The sequence below is a fragment of the Micrasema longulum genome, unplaced genomic scaffold (assembly GCF_059751315.1).
Source record: "Micrasema longulum isolate JH-2025_06_02 unplaced genomic scaffold, ASM5975131v1 h1tg001135l, whole genome shotgun sequence".
NCBI classification, from domain to species: domain Eukaryota; kingdom Metazoa; phylum Arthropoda; class Insecta; order Trichoptera; family Brachycentridae; genus Micrasema; species Micrasema longulum.
In genome coordinates, this window is record NW_028278323.1 from 199144 (window position 1) to 205222 (window position 6079).

Here is a 6079-nt window from a genome sequence, read left to right on the forward strand (position 1 = left end):
TAGAATAAAAAATTCGCACCAGAATTCAGAATGAGTGTGTTTTAAAATATTTTTTGTATTTCATTTATTTATTCGTTTACAAAATAAAAGTAAGAATCCAAGAGTCATCCGGAAATCAAAAAAGTTCTCAGTGTCGGCTAACCTAATATCGTATTAAATACATGCAGAAACGAAATCCTACATTTTCTGTACGTACGTCAAAACATCCAATTGACTTTTAACAAACTGCTGATATCAGCGGATGTAAAATCATTGAGAAACACGGAATTAGTAAAAGACCTCAAAATCTCATCAGGAAGTAAAATGAACAATGAAGAATATAAAAATAGTAACACCTTAAGTTAGACAGTCAGTTACAGTATGTACAATATGTAGCCTAGTACTCGTAGGTGAATTGGTTCAGCTGGATGAACATAACCCACACGATAAAGGTTTTAGCTCTTTTACTTCACAAATGTCAACATTGACGGGAGATCCTTAAGCCCACCATCCACGCGCAGCTGTTATAAAGTCCTGGGGGACTTTCTGTCTAACTTCTTCTCTAACTACAGAAAGTTGAAGAAGTGTAAATGTATTTCTTTAATATATTAAAATAAAATATGATCACTTTGTTTTTATGTACCACTATTTTTATAATTAGACAACCAACTAGTTTCGCCAATACTATGCCTTCTTCAAGGTTAATTACAAACTAACATAACATATATAAAATTTTCACAGTGAAGGTAGAGTGGGCGTGGCTACTGGGGTATAGAAGAGAGGGGGTTTGTGTGTGGATTTAGAAAGAGGGAACATACTTTAAATGGGACTATTGCGAAGATTTATTTGATTATTAATTATATTTAAATTTTTATTTACAGCCTTTCTAATCTCCAATATTTTAAAATAATCAAGTGCATATTTTTTTGTTTGTTTGCAGAATTTCGATGCCATCTTCAAAGTTGAATGAGTGACTATTTGTTAGAATATGGTCAGCAAACTCAGAAAAAATATTGTTTTTAAGACATCTCATATGTTTTTTAACTCTAGTTTTAAAAGTACGTGATGTTTTTCCTATATGAAATAACTTGCAGTCATGGCACATCAACTTGTAAATGCCTGATCGATCTAATTTATCAGTTCTTTGTTTAGTGTTTCGCTAAACAAAGAACTGATGACATTTTATTTTATTTTTATATATATATATATATATATATTGTAGTTGCAAATTATTTGTACCTTGCTTTTGTCATGTGCAAGGTTTTATCGAATATATTTATCTTTAGATTATATTCCGTTGACTTCAACATTTTTCACCGCAGACAACAACAATAAAAATAAAGCAGAATCAGAATAAACAAAATAACTCTAGAAACATTACATTAAAAAATAATAAAAAATAAAAAATCGTAAAAGTTGGACACAAAAAAACAAAAGGAGCTAGGTACCACCATTAAATAACTAAGCCTGCTTGATTGCCCCTGCAATGAATCGAACAGTCTCTCTTCGTGTATCATTACAGTTCAGGAGCTCAGCTAGGATATTAGTCACAGCAATCCGAGTGTTTACTTTGCATTCAAGCTCCCACCTCGGCCTACCAAACATTGGACAGTATATAAGATGTTCCACAGTCTGCTCAGTGATGCCATCACATGGACAGCAACTATCGTCTCGCAGCCCAAAGCGATGCAGATATTCGAGAGAGTCAGAGTTAATTCATATGTAGGCGATTCATGCTTCCAAAATGTTTTGGCCTCGTCTGTGCTTGACAAAAGTTGCTTGATCCACTTTTTGGCAGTTTTTTCTTCATAAATTTTCCTCCACTCATTTAATTTATCTTTTGAAAGAGAACACCTTACATGGCTTAATATATAAAATAATAATGTTCCACAAAGTAAGTGCTTCAAATATCAAAAATAAATGTATTTCGGTCATGAAGGTGTTAAAGGTAGGTGCCGTGTTATCAAAGCGGCCATGTCTAATAAAAGGATTAAACAATTGATTACTATTCCGAGTAAGGTCCGCGTGACCGCGACCATTCTGTTTGGCATTGTAACGTTTTGTGGGACATTTGACATCACTCGATGCTTACTAAACCTCTTTATGGAAAGGCCTGTTGCAATCTCGCCATTGTCATGGATCGATAGTCTCGGGGAGCAGTCCACAAAAATCATACTCAAATTTACTGTAATATCGTCTTCTGGCGGTGAAAATATCTGAGCCACAATATCGCACTTTTGAGAAAAATTACAAACAATCGTAGTTTGATTGCGCCGAGTAACTTTTATTTCTGAACACCATTTTCCGGGAAATGCTCTAATGTGTTAATGGATTCCAATTGGCTAATTTATTTTATTTGAAAGAGACGTATACTGTTATTGATTGCAAATTACAACCTTCAAAACGGAATGAAGAAGTGCTACGGGAAATTGGGTATAAAAAATGTTTTATAACGCTCGGTAAAAGTTAGAGCATTAAATTGTGCGGCGAAGTTTCCTGAAAATGCATAAAAAAATATTTAAAAATATGATTGATAAACATGATAAAATACATGTCAAAAATATGGTAAAAAAGGATTCATTTGTCTGGAAACTTAAGTAAAGTCATTTTAGCAAAACTTTCCTAATTAGCTTATTTCAATTTTTTACTAGATTTAACCCCCTAGAGAGTTTGTTTACATATTACAACTGAACTAGAAAACACATTAGAGAAGGGAATATGAAAGTCTAGGCATTTACGACAGGTGACTTCAAAATATTGCTTAATAATAATAGTTAAATAACAAAAATAACAATTACTTTATCTACTACATAAACACTTGCGTAATAGATTTTTCTGGATCATATCTAGTCTGCCTAACTAGGTACAACCTGTTTTAAGGCAGATATTTTTATGCAAAAAATAAACAATAAGATTACTATTTTAATTTATTTCAACAGAGAAGGAAAACATTTTTGAGAAGGGAATATGGACGTCTAGGCATTTACAGGGCACAAACCAGCCAATGAAAAGTCATAAACCCTGTAAATGCCTAGACGTCCATATTCCCTTCTCAATAATGTTTTCCCTCTCTATTGAAATAAATTAAATTATGAATAACTCCCTAGGGAGGAAATCCAGCCAGTCTGCAAGAATTTGGACATACTCAAACATTGTTGAATAACATTACTACATACCAGTTAATTTACTTTACAGTTATATAATATTAATTTATACCATTTATTATTTAAGAATGTATTTTGAGTAAATTTTCCAATTTTTCTCGGCCTAAACCCATTAACCAATTTTTCACAAATTTATAAAACTAAATCCGGGTCATGGTTTTGCAATATTTGGGTAACTTATTGAATATTTTGGGGCCCAGAAACCTAAAATTTCTTTGCCCGAATTCTGAGTTTGTGGTAGACCCCATGACCCATCCTCTAGTTTGACTTCTGGTAGTGTGGGAGTGCCCCTTTTGGGGTTTAGTGGAATAATTTGCTTTCACAAATATCGTTATTCTATAAATATATAATTTCCTTATATCTAAAATCTCAAATTATTCAAATAACTTTACGCTGGGGTACCTGAAGGGTTTTTCAAAAGTTATTTTTGTTTTTGATTTTTAACGGATTCGAGAGGTTTTAATATTGATTTATTAGTGCCTCGTGCCCCGTCCGTTATAATTGAGTTACATAAAATAAAATATAGTTGTTTAAGTGTTATTAAGGATAAGATGTTACGGATCGACTTGAAGATATAGGAAAGTTTTCAAATGTTTTGTGCTATAAATTCTATGTGTTCTGTTCTGTCCATTGGAAATGTTTTTCAAAAATTATTCCCAAATTATTTTTTTTTTATTTTATTTTATTTTTTTTTTTCTTAAACTAAACATAATAATAAAACAGAGTATTAAATAAATAAAGCATAATTACATATCAACGAAATACATATTAATAGAAAAATAGTAAACAAAAAAATCCCACAAAGGCATGGCCTGTTCGTGGGTATACAAGAAAATGCTAATGAATTTTTGCTCCTAAAATAAAAAATGGACAGTTTTAATATTTTTGTAAAACATAAGAAAGAAAAAATATAATATTCTGTAAAAGATAATATGGTATTTTTTTTTATAGTACATAATTAAAAAAGGAAATAAAAAATATTTTTAAATTTCCTTATTATTAAAGGGTAACAAAATAAATCATAGAAAAAAAGAGTTCATATCTTTAGTTTGAATCCAGGATAGTGCATGTTTTTTAAAAGAAGGAAAATTTTGAAAGTTTGGAATCAATGAAATATTATCAGTAAAAAAAAATATAAAAAATTTGGGCCTATAAAATATGCATGTCTCTGTGCTAGCCTCGTTTTACAATGTGGTATTTCTAGCACACGATTCCTTCTTTGACTTGATCTGTTTGAATTATTTTTTGGTTCTTAAATATATATTTTAAACATTGAAAACAATATATTTGTCTTAGATCTAAAAGTTTAGCTTTTTGGAACAATTGGAAAGAGGGAAAAGTGCGATTTTTGTGAAAATATAAGATATTTCATAATTGTAAATAACTTCATGTTAGACAGTCAAGTTGTGTTCTAGGGGGTTTCGAACCTAGGACCCTTGATCCGCGAGCCCGCAATTACTAGTCACAGGACCACAAGCCGGTATATAAGCGCAATTTGAAAATTCCAGTGTGATAATTAAAAAAAAAAACTTCAACCCTTCTGTCCGGTTGGAATGAAGAATTTAATTTATGAAACGTAACGCTAGGTAAAAACCCGCAAAAGATAATTTAATACAGAGTACAGATTAGCAAGCCTTGTAGTGTAGTAGGTAGCGCGTTTGCCGAACAATTTTTGATGCCCCAGGTTCGGTTCAAGGTCATTAAATATTGGTTTCAAAGTTGCTTTTTTACCACAATATTTCATGTTTTCTGGACTAGCAGTTGAAGCGTAAGAATTATAATCTTGTAATGAGCAATCGAGATATGTTGCATTTAGGGTTGGCACCCGAGCAGTACCCAATACACCATTAAGTGCGAATGCGAAGACCTGGGAACGAATCGACTTCCATATTTCTTTATAACTATGCGTAACCTGTATACCGACACTTTCGAAAGATGATAAACACCTCAGACTTGAGTACAAACTGTGTCTATAAATACTGATTTTAATTCTAATTAAAACTTGTTTTTTTTTTAAATTTTCGTTGCCAGTCGGATGAAAAACACAGTTTTGTATATGAAATAGAACCAGAATCTTGGATAAGTGCGTTTTATATGGTAGTCACTTTAAGGAAAAATCCTGAAAAAGGAAATCGAGCGTAGATAAGTACGCTTATAATAATAAAATATTTATTTTCCAGGCGGTTTCATACAGCAATATTTTTTATCCCTAGACTGGCACCTAAAGCGTAAGACTGATCACCTTACTTGTATGTAACAGATGATTTAGATACGCTCCAGTTAGTTTAATAGTGCAGTACCCTATGCACATCCGTAGCGAATATAAGTACGATTATGATGGTGATATTTTTTTTACAATGATGCCTTTTTTAAATTTGTGAAAACTTTGGACAAAATTTTGAATAAATATGCATTATAACATTATGCATGATGTATTAAACAAATATTTTGGAAGCGTTCATAAACAATTCTCAGAATAATCCTTCATGTATTTTTATTATTTGCAAATAACAAAAGTCATATTTGAATATTCAATTTGCATATCCATAGAAATAGTATGAATAGGTACCCGAAAGCTTTTGTTCATGATTAATATTTGAGCTGCGTTCTTTTCTTTTTTGAATTTGGAATAGCGACGGCGTTATTAGCGTTAGCATCGTAAATTTAAATCTTATTTACAACAGCAATAGCAAATCGGGTAAAGTAGGTACTGGATTTTTTTTTTAATATTTCTAATGATTATTATCGCAGGTACCTATTATTATCATTTTTCGTGATTTTGTATCAATAAAGCATAAAAAGTACATAATGAACTGATTTGACATAATTCACTCTTTCATCTGTTGACTTTTGTGAAGTAGAAGAGCTGAAAACTTTATCACTGAAATAAATTTAAATATGAATAACTCCCTTGGGAGGAAATTCAGCCAGTCTGC